General features: G+C 35.3%; 1 long non-coding RNA gene across 1 annotated transcript in view; it reads right to left on the reverse strand.

The window, feature by feature from the left end:
• Positions 1–14,278, reverse strand: part of LOC309646935 — a 49,368-nt gene extending 35,090 nt beyond the window's left edge. Inside the window, exon 1 of the long non-coding RNA XR_014255673.1 lies at positions 7,926–14,278. This is a non-coding gene — a long non-coding RNA (uncharacterized lncRNA). The remainder of the gene's footprint in view (positions 1–7,925) is intronic.
• Between the last annotated feature and the right edge of the window lie 261 nt (positions 14,279–14,539).

Genomic DNA, 14,539 nt, shown 5'->3' on the forward strand with positions numbered 1-14,539 from the left:
ATCTCTAGCTCCTTTTTCTACAGTGCTCTTCCTAATAACTTGATGTGTATTCTTGGAGTATTAGTGTTTAGGTAAATTAAATTAGATGTTTATATATTGTATATGAACAGGTCATTCACAAAAGAAAAAAATCAATTTGAATAATAAACACAAGAGAATGATTACCTTCTCTAGTAATAAAAGTGTGAAAATAATGCAACAATGAGAAACCACTAGGTTAGGAAAAATGAAAAAGAAGGATGATATCAATTTCTCAGGAGGATGCATGAAAGCAGTTTTATCAAGCACTGCTGATCAGAATGTGAATTGCTACACTTTTCCCAAGAATTTAGACAATTGTTATTAAAATGTAAAATACATATGTTCAATCCAATAGAAAAATTTTAAAAATTAATCAGCATTTCACAAAAGGGAAACACTGAATACTAAATAAACTTGTGAAATAGTGCTGGGAATATAAAGAGGAGAAATCACTTTAGAGAACAATTTGACAATATCTATTAAAGTTGAGTGTGTACATAAAATTCCACTTTTATGTATATACTAGAGAAATTTGAACAAAATCACAAAGGGGTGTGTGATGGCTAATTTTATGTCAACTTGACTGGTCCACAGGGTGCCCAGATATTTGGTCAAACATTATTCTGGTGTGCCTGTGAGGATGCTTTTGGATGAAATTAGCATTTAATTTGTTAGACTGAGCAAAACAGATTGCCCTTCCTTATGTGTGTGGCACTCATCAGTTGAAGGCCGGAATAAAACAAAAATGCTGGCCCTCCCATAAGTAAGGGGGAACTCTTTCTGCCTAACTACATGAGCTGGGAAATCAGTCCTTCCGTGCCTTCAGACTCAAATGGAAATATTGGCTCTTCTGGAGTCTTGAGCCTGCTGGCTTTCAGCCTGGAACATATACCATCAACTCCCCTGATTTTCAGGCTACAGAATTCAGAGTGGACCTACACCCTTGGCTCTCCTGGGTCTTTAGTTTGCTGACTGCAGATCTTGGAACATCTCAGCCTCCATAACTGCATGAGCCAAGTCCTTATAATAAATCTGTCTGTCTGTCTGTCTGTCTGTCTGTCTCTCTCTCTCTCACACACACACACACCCTTCCAGTTCTCTTATACCTGCTTCAATCAGGTTGTATCCAACTATTCCATCCATGCAAAATGCTCTTGTCGAGTCCCTAATGACCTCTGCATCATAAAATCCAATGCAGAATGTATTTCTTTTTTAATAGTGATACTTGGTTTGTCATTCCCTACTTTAGATGTGCTCTCTGCACTTGGCCTAGTAAAAATCTTAAATGGAACAGATGGAAAACTAAACTCCTAATCATTTACCTCCCTCCCCACTCTACATGTTCTACCTACAGTCTTCTTTTCAGCTTGGTTTATGGCAACTCCATCCTTCCAGTAGCTCAGATCCCAAATCTTGGAATTATCTTTTATTATTCTGTCTCTGTCAGAGTCTACATCTGTTAGTCCAAAAATACCAGAATCCAAACCTTTCTTTTTACCATCAACACCAAGCTGCTATTATTTCTTACTTGGATTATTGTAAGACTCCTAAAGAGTCTTCCTGGTTCTATCCCTGCTCCTCATTAGGTGACTATCTACACATCACCCACAGGGCATTTTTAAAAGTAGACTTTATTTTTTAGAGTGGTTTTAGGTTCATAGCAATATGAACAGAAGGTGCAGAGATTTCCTGTAAACCTCCTGCCTCCACACACACACAGCCTCTCCTGTTACCAGCATCCCCCCAGAGTAGGACACTTTTTACATTTGATGAACCTGCATTGACACGTCATCACCCATAGGCCATAGTTTACATTAGGGTTCACTCTTGGTTGAGTACATTCTATGGGTTTGGACAAGTATATAATTACATGTACCCATCATTATGGTACCATACAGAGTATTTTCATTGCCCTAGAAATCCTCTGTTCTGTGCCTATTCATCCCTTTCTCCAACCCCAGAACCCCTGCCAACCAGTGAGCTTTTTACTGTCTTTATAGCTTTGCCTTTTCTAGCATGTCATAGAGTTGGAATCATAGAGTATGTAGCCTTTTCTGGTTGGCTTCTTTCAATTAATAATATGCATTTAAGATTCCTCCAGGTTTTTTCATGGCTTGAATAATAATTTCTTTTGATGCCCATGTCTTTTCATTAGTGCTGAATAATAATATTCCATTGTTAGATGTACTAGAATTTATTTATTCATTAACCTACTAAACAACACCTTGGTTGGTTCCAAGTTTTGGCAATTATGAATTGAGGTTTGTTTTTTCATTCTCTCAACAGTGTCTTTTATCAAGCAGAAATTTTTAATTTTAATGAAGTCCATCTTATCAATTCTTTCTTTCATGGATCATGTCTTTGGTGTTGTATCTAAAAAGCCATCTTCATACTCAAGGTCATCTGGATTTTCTTTTATGCTATCTTGTAGGAGTTGTATACTTTTGAATTTTACATTTAAAAATTCAAAAGTATACACATTTGAATGGTATGAGATCCATTTTGAGTTAATTTGGGGTGGAATGTATAAGGTTCACGTCTAGATTCATTTTTTTTGCACACAGATGTGCAGCCGTTTCAGCTGAAAGACTATCTCTTCTCCACTGTATAACCTTTACTCCCATGTCAAAAATCAATTAACTACATTTATGCGGATATTTTTCTGGGTTTTCTTCTGCTTCATTGGTCTATTTGTCTATTCTTTTACCAATGCTAAAGGTATTTTAAAAACATAAATCAGATCGTGCTTTTCCTGTGTTCAAAACCCTCCAGTGGCTCCCATTTGACTCAGAATGAAAACTGAAATCATTACACTGAATTACAAGGGTCAACTTGATCTGAGTCTCTTCATCTTCTGAGGAATGTTATCCCATACTACTCTCTTCCCTTGCTCCCAACACTTCAGTCATATTGGCCTTCTTCAGTTTCTCAAACATGACTTAAGGCCTTTCACTGACTATTACCTTCACCTTGAGCTCTCTTCCCCCAGATATCAATTGTGTGATTCCCTCATGTCCCTCTGGTGAGACCTCTCTCACCACCTTATCTGAAGTTGCAGGCCAGCTCATCCCCTGCCAGCATTCCCAATCCACCTTACTCTGATGTTTTCTTTTCTTTCTTTCATAGAACTTATTGCTTGCTAACGTACAATAACTTATTGTCTATTTCTCTTCACTGGTTTGTAAGCTCTGTGAAGAGACGGAATTTTGTTTTTTGTTTTTCCTTTCCAGGGCGTCATATCTTTAACATGATAAAAATAGCAATGAATAGAACTCTGTATTAAGTAAAACCAACTTTTCAGAATAAGGGCACAATAAAGGATCTTTCAGACATACAATAACTGATGTAGTTGACTACTGTATTTGTTTTTTAGGGCCAGTGTAACAAAGATCCACAGACTGGGTGGCTTTTTGAATAACTGTGTTTCTACCTTTTTCTCCAAGTGGGAAATAAGCCATGGACAGTGTCTATGACAGGAAAGAACACGAAGCAATGATGCCAGGGTATCCTAAAGAATCTTCCCATGCACTGATTGGACAATACAATACCTAAGTCCTTCTTCTCTATGCAATATTCTAGATCTTCCTCCATAAATTACCATACCTCTCATAGGCTCATGAATTTTGCAATACACTTTTCCATTAAAATTATTTAATAGGCAAGACCCCAAACCCTGCACATTCTAGGATTCTTCAAAGCTCTATTGAAGCCATCCCAAGCCCCTTGAATCACTATTTACTCAACACATCATTTGGCTGGAGTAGGAGAATTATCGTTTTCATATTTGAAATGTGGGAACTGAAGCAGAATACTTAGCGACTTGTCCAAAATCATGATAGCCAATCTGGCCATGAAACAAATTTTGTTAATATTCTAATGTTTCTTCTATTTTCAGATAGTGAAATGGCATTAAAGTAACTTTTTATCTCAGACATAGCTAACAGAAAAGAGTAGAGCATATTTTAGTGAAATGGGATGAACTCTTAGCGATGTATTTGTAAGATTCACTCTCTGGCAATTTGAATACACAACTGGGAGTATATAATCCTGAGTGTAAGTGCAGTTGGAAGGCAGAAGCTATGGTGTGGGAAGAATTGCATCAAGTCTGAGATGCACTGGAGTGTGTGAAGTGGAGCCAGGCCATCCTTTCTTCCTTTCTTTGTTGTGTAGGGTGAAGAGGCTCCTCTACACTCTTAAGGCCTTCCACTTGCAGTCTTGAAGAAACTTCCTGGAAAATATCAATGTTTGATAGCTTTCTTCATGTGAACCTCTTATGCCCTTTAAGATAATTCACTGGAATCAACTTATACCCACAATAACTCAGATAAAATAGATGGCAATGACTATGGAGAAGAGTATGGAGGTTCCTTAAAAAACTAAAAGTAGAGCTACCATATGACCCTGTAATCCCACTCCTGGGCATATATCCAGAGAAAAACATGGTCCGAAAGGATGCATGCACCCCAATGTTCATTGCAGCTCTGTTTACAATAGCCAAGACATGGAAGCGACCTAAATGTCCATCGACAGAGGAGTGGATAAAGAAGATGTGGTACATATATACAATGGAATATTACTCAGCCATAAAAAAGAATGAAATAATGCCATTTGCAGCAACATGGATGGACCTAGAGATTGTCATACTGAGTGAAGTAAGTCAGACAGAGAAAGAGAAATATCGTATGATATCGTTTATATGCTGAATCTAAAAAGAAATGATACAAATGAACATATTTACAAAACAGTAACGGACTCACAGACTTAGAGAATGAACTTATGGTTACCAGGGGGGAAGGGTGGAGGGAAGGGATAGTTAGGGAGTTTGGGATTGACATGTACACACTGCTATCTTTAAAAAGGATAACCAACAAGGACCTACTGTATAGAGCAGGGAACTCTGCTCAATGTTATGTGGCAGCCTGGATGGGAGGGGAGTCTGGGGGAGAATGGATACATGTATATGCATGTCTGAGTCGCTCTGCTGTGCACCTGAAACTATCACAACATTGTTAATCGGCTATACTCCAATATAAAATAAAATGTTAAAAAATAAATAAAATAGCTGGCAATGCGCTACAATAAAATAACCATTGGTTTTAGAGTCAGAAAAATCTAGGTTTGAATCCTGGCTTCAGGTGCTGGTGAGCTGTGAGACCTTGAATAACTTATCTAACTAAGTACCTTTTGCTAGGTACTTAGTTATACATGTGAAATAATAAAGTAACACAAGACAGAAAATGTAAGCAAAGCATGCAGCATAAGCAGGTGTTCAGTACAAGATAGTTATGACTATTATCTCACTATATTGGTCCTTTGCTGATGCAGGTCATTATAATTAATAACGATTATTTTTAGTGTTCTTGAATTTAGGTAGAATAAAATGATGGATGTTTGGAAGAGAATTTGATAAATAGTTCACCACTTTTATTCCATGGTATAGTAATGGCCTGAAAAAGTTCACATGCTTGCAAAGAGGCTAAATTAACTGAGTGGATTGGGGAATGCAAATGAGACAGAGAAATAGATTATAGTCTATCTACGGTTGAAAAGACTTTCAACCATTTCTGCATAATGTTAAAAACTATACTTGGATGCTCACAGTCAAATTTTAGTGATAAAAAGGTAATCAAAACAGATGTTAGATTAAATTGGTTGGTAAACTTAAAGAAACTGATTAATTCATCGAAATCACTTGAATAAGCAGGCGGCCACAAGTACACATGTGGAAAATCTTCTTACAATATTCTCTTTTTTCCCTCACTAACATCAATTCTCTGCATTTCAAATTTTTAAGTTTCGTTTTATCCAAAGCAACCACCCAGCCTCAAGTCTTATAACCACAGGATGACTTCTTACATCATGGGAAGGAAAACTAATAATCAACTTCAGCCATAATATATTTATTATAACAATGTTGACTGATGAGAGAAAGTTTATAAAAAATATTAATAGTATCTGGAGAATAATTGCTCCCTGGTATTATTGTACATATTATAGCCTCCACTGCTTCATTATTTTTAACATAATGGCCCAATATCTTTTTTGCAATATGAATACCTTATCTTTTAATATTGTTGGTTATTTACCCAAAAAACATCATGAAATCATCACTACATTCATGTTATTTCCTTCTGCTACTAGTTATCATTTAGGAGTGTAAAAATTGAAGAAAATCAAATGACTTGAATATTTGTTGTTCATTCTAGTCTATGCTATATAGCTTTTTATTTGTGAGTTCATCTGCCTGGAAGGTGAACAATGATAACAGGGTTTCCACTTGTGGCTATAACTGAGTTATTGAAAGTGGCCCTGACTTCCCACTGTGGACAATTAAAAAACTGGGCAAAATATACTAAACAATAGTTTTTCAGACTGTAATCTCAAAGAGAAGAGAATCACAAGAGTTAGCTCTAAGCTTTCTGCCTTTAGGCACCAAAAAGACTGTGGCACAGGGAGGGCAAACTCAGGCAGAGTCAAGTTGAAGAGACAGATTGAAGTTCAAGGAGCCAGAAATGTCTGGACATCGTGGGGCAGAGCACCGAGAGAGTGGAGAGACACCGAAAAAGCTCCAGACATCTGCACTGGGGGCTTCTCAAGTTTTCAGCTGCTCATGTGTAGAGTGAGACTTAATGCCAAGAAAGAAACCACTACTGAGAAAAAGAACTTAAAAACTAAAACTATAAAATTTATAGGTGAAAAAAATAAAAGAAAATCTTTGCTACCTTGGGATAGCAGTTTTTGTAGAAGGACACAGAAAGCACTGACCATAAAAGGAAAAAATGGACATATGGATTGGACTTCTTAAAATTAACATCTCTTTAAAAAGACACCTTTATGAAAATAAAAAAGCATGTTACAGACAAGAAGATCCTATTAACAACACATGTATCTGATAAAAGACTTGTATCCAGAATACCTACGAAGACGTCTTCCAACTCAGTAAGAACCTAGGCAACTCAGTTTTTAAAAAGTGCAAAAGATTTGAACAGACACCACGAAGAAAGGATATCTCAATGGCTGGTAAGCTCATAACATGATGCCAAATATTATTAATCATCAGTAGTCATTAGGGAAATGTAAGTTGAAACCTCAGTGATTAATCACTAAACACACTAGGAAGATTGAAATTTAAAATACTGATAATAACAAGTATTGGTAAGGATGGGGAGCACCTAGAAGTCTTGTGTATTACTGTTGGGAATATAAAATGGTACACACGCCTTAGAAAACAGATTGGTGTTCCTCAGAAAGTTTAACACCCACTTACCATATGACCCAACAATATTACTGCTAGGAAGTTAACGGAAATAAAACCATTTGTCCACACAAAGACTTGTTCACAGATGTCTACTGCAATTTTACTTACAATAGCCAAATTTGGAAGAACACAAATGTCCCTCATCAGTGGATTCCTTCAGCAACACGGATGAGTCTCAGAAGCATTATGCCGAACAAAAAGAGTCAAAAACAAAAAGACTACATACTGTATAATGCCACTCATATGAAATTCTAGATCAGAAAACTAATCTACAGTGACAGAACGTAGAACAGTGAGTGGTTTCTTGGGGTGGGAGGGAGTGTGGTTGACAGAAAATTGGCCTAAGATAAATTTTGAAGGTAAAAAATGTTCCATATCCTCCTCATGGTGGTGACAACAGAGGTGTACACATCTGTAAGAACTCTTTTCTCTCTATTCTTAAATTATACTTTATTAAAGTTGTATTAAAAAGTAACAAGGAACCGTAAAACATAACTGCATTTACAGAACATGGTATTATATAAGAATGTAATTTTTAAACATACCTAAACTCTTCAGTGTATCAATTTCTTCATATTCATATATATACTCTATTTAATGAGATTTGAGCTTTTTTGCACTTTCATATTATGTAGAACGGACTTACTTTGTTGCTTGCGTTAAAACTCTTTATCCTGAACGAATGCCTCTTCCCTGTAGGGAAAACAATGTCGTTATCAAATGTACAGACTAATCACTCTGAATTAAACATTTTCTTTTGGATAATACAATTTAAACCACCTTGAATATTATACAGACTATTGGTAGAAGTAATTAAGGACTAGAAAAAAAGGTAATTATAATTTCTGATGGATGAATTGATAGGGATAAAGTAAGAACTGACCTGAACCCTAATCTAAAACTAGAACTAAATTAAACAAAATCCTAAAACTTTAGTTGTGTTTTTAATTGATTTTCACACATCAGTGCACTTCCAAGTACCCTATTTTTACTGAGGACTGTAAGCAGGAAAGATATTATGGTACTTGTGACAAGGAAGGAGGCTTCCGGAAATATCTTCCAAAATATATATGACATGGTGGTCTTTTCTAAGAAATTTATTTCCAAATGAAATTTCTAAAGTTGTTGTTTATATGGATCGAGGAGAAAACAAATCTTTCTGGTATACTGGTTAAATAATAATGAAGGATCGATTTCCAATTGGGATTTATTAAGACTGGTTCAGGCAGTCTGATTTGCACAGTACCATGTTAATGAACTCATGTATGTTGGAACTGTGTATGTGCCTTGCACAAGTCCATGGTAACTGACGTGCAAAGCATGGACATGATTCAGATATGCACAAGTTTCAGTTAACAGTACTGTGTCTTTGACATTTCCCTGCTAACACATATTCTGTTAGTGAAACTTAGTTCTATTGATTAGAAATGGCTATGTGGATTTAGACATTAATTTTTTTGTTTTACTTTTTGTGTGTGTCAAAGTAATACATGTGTCTATTTTAAAACATCATAAAATACTACAAGTCTTATCGTGAAAAATAGCATCTTTTCCTGCACTTTGTCCCACTCTCATTCAATAGAGGCAATCATTTCTCACACTCTTTTAGCCATGCCTTCTGGTATTTACTTCCATAATTCTAAATAATATAACATTATTTATAAATAATGTAGCCATTTATAATGGTATAACTTTATTTGTAAATAACATAATTTCTAACTTTATTTCTTGATTTAGGAAATTTTGGCCTCATCCCTGCTAGAGCTCTCTGTCCTCTTTTTTTATTTGGGATTAGCTGCCTTGTCCGCACAGCACTCATTCTAGGACTTCCCTCCTATTTTCTCCTGTGTGGGATCTTTTCTTTCCTGGACCTGATGTCTCCCTTTTCCTTGGTTTGCTCTCTCATGTTTTAGCTCATGCTGTAATAGCTTCCTGAGAGTTTGTGGGAAATATTCTTTTAGACGTCGATCTAAAATGTCTAATTGTTCTCTGATCACATTTTGTAGTTTGGTTGGGTCCAGAATAATATAAAACAAAAATTTCCTTTAGAGTTGTGTTGGCATCATTTCCAGTGTTGCAATTAAGAAATCCTATCCCATCTTGCTCTTCATTCTCCCTATGACCTATCTCCCCACTCCGCAAGCTTGAAGGGCTTTCTTTGTTTAATTTCGATTATACTGCAAGTTTATGGTGCTATGCCTTGGCTTGTGTGTAGGCGTATGCCTTTCATTTATGTTTTGAACATTTGGCAATCTCTTTCAATGAAAAGTCATGTTCTAGAGTTCTGAGAACTTTCCTTGTGTTATTTCTTTGGTATGTTTTTACATTTGCTCTGTTCTCTCTTCCAGTGAGTCACATGATACGTACCTGGTGTGATGCTTTAACTACCTCTTTCATTTATGTGTATGTCCTGGGAAATTTCTTTAACTATATCTAACCATGTTTCCATTGATTGTTCTTCATTTCATCCAGCATATTTCCAAAAGCTCTTTTTTTTTTTTTTCACACACACACACTGTATTTTATTTTTACAAGAGAAACTCAAAAGCTCTTTCTTGCTTTCTGAGTGTCCTTTAATCTTTTTCATACTCTCATGGTTTTCTGGCTATACCTTTCCTTTTCTCCTTGAGACAGTTAACAATACGTTTTTGGAAGTTTCCTTTTTCTTCCAGGAACATCCCTATTTCCTTTGAGTTCTTTGTTTATTTGTTGGATTCTTTGTCTTTCTGTTGGAGACGTTCCTCAAGTTACTGGGAATTCTTGGGTATGCATTCATATTAATAGTAAGACACTAAAATAGGTGTTAATGTGTCTGACTTATCAGATGATTAGTTTCACTATTGGTTAAGTAAATAGGTAAGGAGTCAGTCATTTGCGTTTAAATGATAAATGTTTAACAATTGGCTCTCACGGGGGTGGGGGGGCGGGGGGGAACCCTGATAGGTAGTGTGTGCTGATTTCCATGGTGTAATATTCCCACCATAGCTGATTTCATGTTATCAATCTGACTGCAAATGGCTGTAAAATTCCTGAAAATCTAACAATTGGTCCTCGCAAAGCAGTAATAGCTGGTTCTCACACACCACAGGAGCAGTTATTTCATTGGTAGATGTCTCAATATCAATTTCTGCTGGCCCTGTTTTCAGTTTCTCCAGAGAAATATTCAACAATCTACTGCTTCAGGGTAAGAGGCAGGAGTGATTATACATGATTGTTGGTGTTCATAAACTGTGAGAGAAACAGTGTTTCATATGTAGGTTTTGACAGGCTCTCCTTGTTTTTGTACAGAGCTTCTGTCCTCCAATGTGCTTGGTATCTCTGATTTTGGGGATACTTTGGTTCAAATTTGCCATGGAATAATCCTTCTTTTGGGATATAGGAAAGGTAATCATGGGGACACAGGGGATGATAAAGGGCTCCTGTGAATCTATCTGCTTCTAATATAGATGGTTTAAACCAATCTTTTATTGATGCATCATGCTTCTAAGTCCCACAGTATTTAAGTACATCCCTGTTTTCTACCACAATTGGTATCTCTAATTCTGGAGGCTTTCCTGGGTACATTGGCATGATTTTGCATGTTTCCTGGAAAAAGTGGTTTTCAGATTATCCAGCAGTATGATTTATTCAATCCATAATACTTGTCCAAAAAATGTATTGCATCTCTCCTCTGCCCTCTCCTCTCTCCCGATCCTTTTTGCACATGTAGGTTTTGACCAGTTTTTATAAGTTTGATTTTAGGAAGAGTTAGGGAAGGGGCAAAGATAGATATATGTGTATTCTCATATAATTCTTACTAACCAGAAGTTGTGTCCACAAATTTCATATCTGAATTATATAATTTCAGATGACCCATGGCAAATTCAAAATTATGACATTAAAAATAACTTTACTCTTGAATTTTCTATTTTTATCATTACTTTAAACCACATGAGCAGAATATACTGATTTTAAAAAACTAAAAAAGACAGAAGCATAAAAAAGCAGAATGTAAAAAGATCTCCTGAATCCTTATTTCATGCTTTTCTGTACTCTCTAAGGAAAACCACATTTACAGTATGGTATATTTCTATCAATGTCCCTTCTGTTTATTACATATGTATGTATATATACATATATACACACACACAATATGCATATATACTACATTTAGGTATAACATATGTACTATATTTTTACATGCTATATATACCCTATTACTCTATCCACTATATGTATTTATATGATAGAGTCATAGATGAATTCTAAATTTACTTGCATTTACTAATTTTTCTTTTTTTATTTTTATTTATTTATTTATTTATTTTAAATTAATTAATTAATTTTATTTTCTGCTGCATTTATTTATTTTATTTTCTGCTGCATATTTATTTTCTTGTTGCTGTGCGCGGGCTTTCTCTAGTTGTGGTGAGCGGGGGCTACTCTTCGCTGCGGTGCGTGGGCTTCTCCTTGCAGTGCCTTTTCTTGTTGTGGAGCATGGGCTCTAGGCACGCGGGCTTCAGTAGTTGTGGTGCACAGGCTCAGTAGTTGTGACGCACGGGCTTAGATGCTCTGCATCATGTGGGATCTTCCCAGACCAGGGATCGAACCCGTGTCCCCTGCATTGGCAGGAGGATTCTTTTTTTTTTTTTTTTAATTTATTTATTTATTTTTGGCTGTGTTGGGTCTTCGTTTCTGTGCGAGGGCTTTCTCTAGTTGCGGCGAGCGGGGGCCACTCTTCATCGCGGTGCGCGGGCCTCTCACCATCGCGGCCTCTCTTGTTGCGGAGCAGGGGCTCCAGACGCGCAGGCTCAGTAATTGTGGCTCACGGGCCCAGTTGCTCCGCGGCATGTGGGATCTTCCCAGACTAGGGCTCGAACCCGTGTCCCCTGCATTGGCAGGCGGATTCTCAATCACTGCACCTCCAGGGAAGTCCCACTAATTTTTCTTGAAAATGAAAATGCACATGTAATATTCTTATAGGTACAAATTTGTTGCATCCCATAAAGTTTTATTATTATCTAAATACTCTGGAGTATTTAGAGTCTCTCTGTGAATTAATAGTGCTTTAAAATTTGCAACTGTTGGAATACGTATTTTTTAAAATCCATGCATTAAACCAATCAAATTGTCTATTAGTTGTGATGTACAATCTTTTCATGTTAAGGCATTTTCCTTCTATAAATAATTTTTAAGCTTATTTTTAAAATAATGAATTGGTATTGAATTTTATCAATTATGACTTTAGTGTCAATTGAAAAAATCACATGGAGACATATATTAGTTTCCGAAAACAAAATTTAAAAAAACCTAGCAAATTCCTACAATAAGCCTAGGTTGATGGTGTTTTATGTTTTCATGCTGGGCTAATTTTAAAATATTTTTGTAGATTTTTTGCATCAATATTACAAGTGAGATTGGTCTTTTTCTGTTTGTTTTGGGATGTTTCTGCTAGGTTTTATTGTCAATGTTATGATGACTACAGAAAATGAATTGATGCATGTTCATTTCTTATTTCTGTCTCATAACAGGTTTACTAGCGTAAGAATTCTTTGTTCCTTAAATCCTTGAAATGAAATGAATTCATAAAAACATCTAAATCTAGTACTTTTATTAAGACTGGTTCTTGCAAAACTTTCTCAACATCCTTTATGGTTATCTATCCATTTAAACTGTTTCTTAGAATTAAGTTTCCTAAAATATATGTACATACTATATACATATGTATATAATATATGTTTACAATATGTAGCTTTCATATTTATCTGTGAAGAACTATGTTTTCTCGTAGTTCTTTTAATTCTCACTGTACCTGTGCTTATGTTCTCTTTTCCTATTGCAAAATATTTACCTTATGTATGTAATTAATTTTTTATTGTTAAATTTAACTATGCTTTATCTATGTATATTTGTGTCTATGTATCTACATATCATCGATCTATCTATGTATCTATTTATCGTCTATCTTGTCACCATTGCTGATTCCAGATCAGTTTTCAGGGCAATTATCCAACTTATAATTTTAATTCCGATCTTAAAGTTCTTAGGTTTAATTTGTTCTTTCTAGCTTTTTGAATTCAACGGTAAGTTTATTTACTTTTATTAATTTTGTTTAGAAATAAAAGTGCATATGGAATTTTCCCTTTAGTAAAATTATTTCTAAACCCCATAGTTAAAAAAATTTTTTTAATCTAGGCATAATAGACATGACATAAAAATCACCTATTGTAAGTTTATAATAAAATGAAATTCATTTTTGTGCAACCATCACAATAACTGAGATTTATAACATTGTTATCACCCCATCCCTAGTGTCCATTTGCAGTCAATACTCACACCCAACCTCTGGCCCTGACAACAAATAGTCCACTTTTTGTCTTTAGATGTTTGTCTTTTCTGAACACTTTTTATGTAAATTAAATCATATAATATGTAGTCTTTTGTGTCTAGCTTTTTTCAGTTAGTATTATGATTTTGAGGTTGATCCATGATATGGCATCTGTCAGTAGTTCATTCCTTTTTATTGCTGACTAGTATTCCATTGTCAGGATCTGCACATCTTGTTTATCTGTTTATCAGTTGATGGAACTTTTGATTGTTTCCAATTTTTCACTATTCTGATGCTTTTATGAATGTGTAGTATGAGTCTTTGTGCGGAAATATGTTTTTAATTCTCTTGGGTGGATACCTATGGGTAGAATGCTGGGTCTTATTATAAGGTTATGTTTAACAGTTTAAGAAATTGCCAAACAGTTTTTCAAAGAGGCTGTACCGTTTTATATTCTCATCAGTAACAAATGAGAGTTCCAGTTTCCACGCCTTCTTGTCAATACTAGTTGTTGTCTGTCTTGTTTATTATAGTCATTTGAGTTGATATGTATTGGTATCTCATTGTGCTTTTAACGTACATTTTCGTAATGACTATACAATTTTTTCTTTTCTTTTGTATCTATGTGAGATGATGAATGCTCACTAAACTTGTGGTCATCATTTCATGATACATGTAAGTCAAATCATTATGCTGTGCACCTTAAACTTATACAGTGCTGTATGTCAATTATTTCTCAGTAAACTGGAAGGAAAAAACCACATTCCTGAAAAAAAAATTAAAAACTTTTGTGCATCAAAGGACACCATCAGACAAGTAAAAAGACAAACCACAAATGGGATAATATCAATATATTTGTAAAATATATATCTGATAAATGTCTAGTATCAAAAATATATAAGGAACTCACAGCTCAACAATGAAAAGGCAAACAACCCAACTAAAAAATGGGA

This window comes from Balaenoptera physalus (genome assembly GCF_965194825.1).
Source record: "Balaenoptera physalus genome assembly, chromosome: 17".
Lineage (NCBI taxonomy): Eukaryota > Metazoa > Chordata > Mammalia > Artiodactyla > Balaenopteridae > Balaenoptera > Balaenoptera physalus.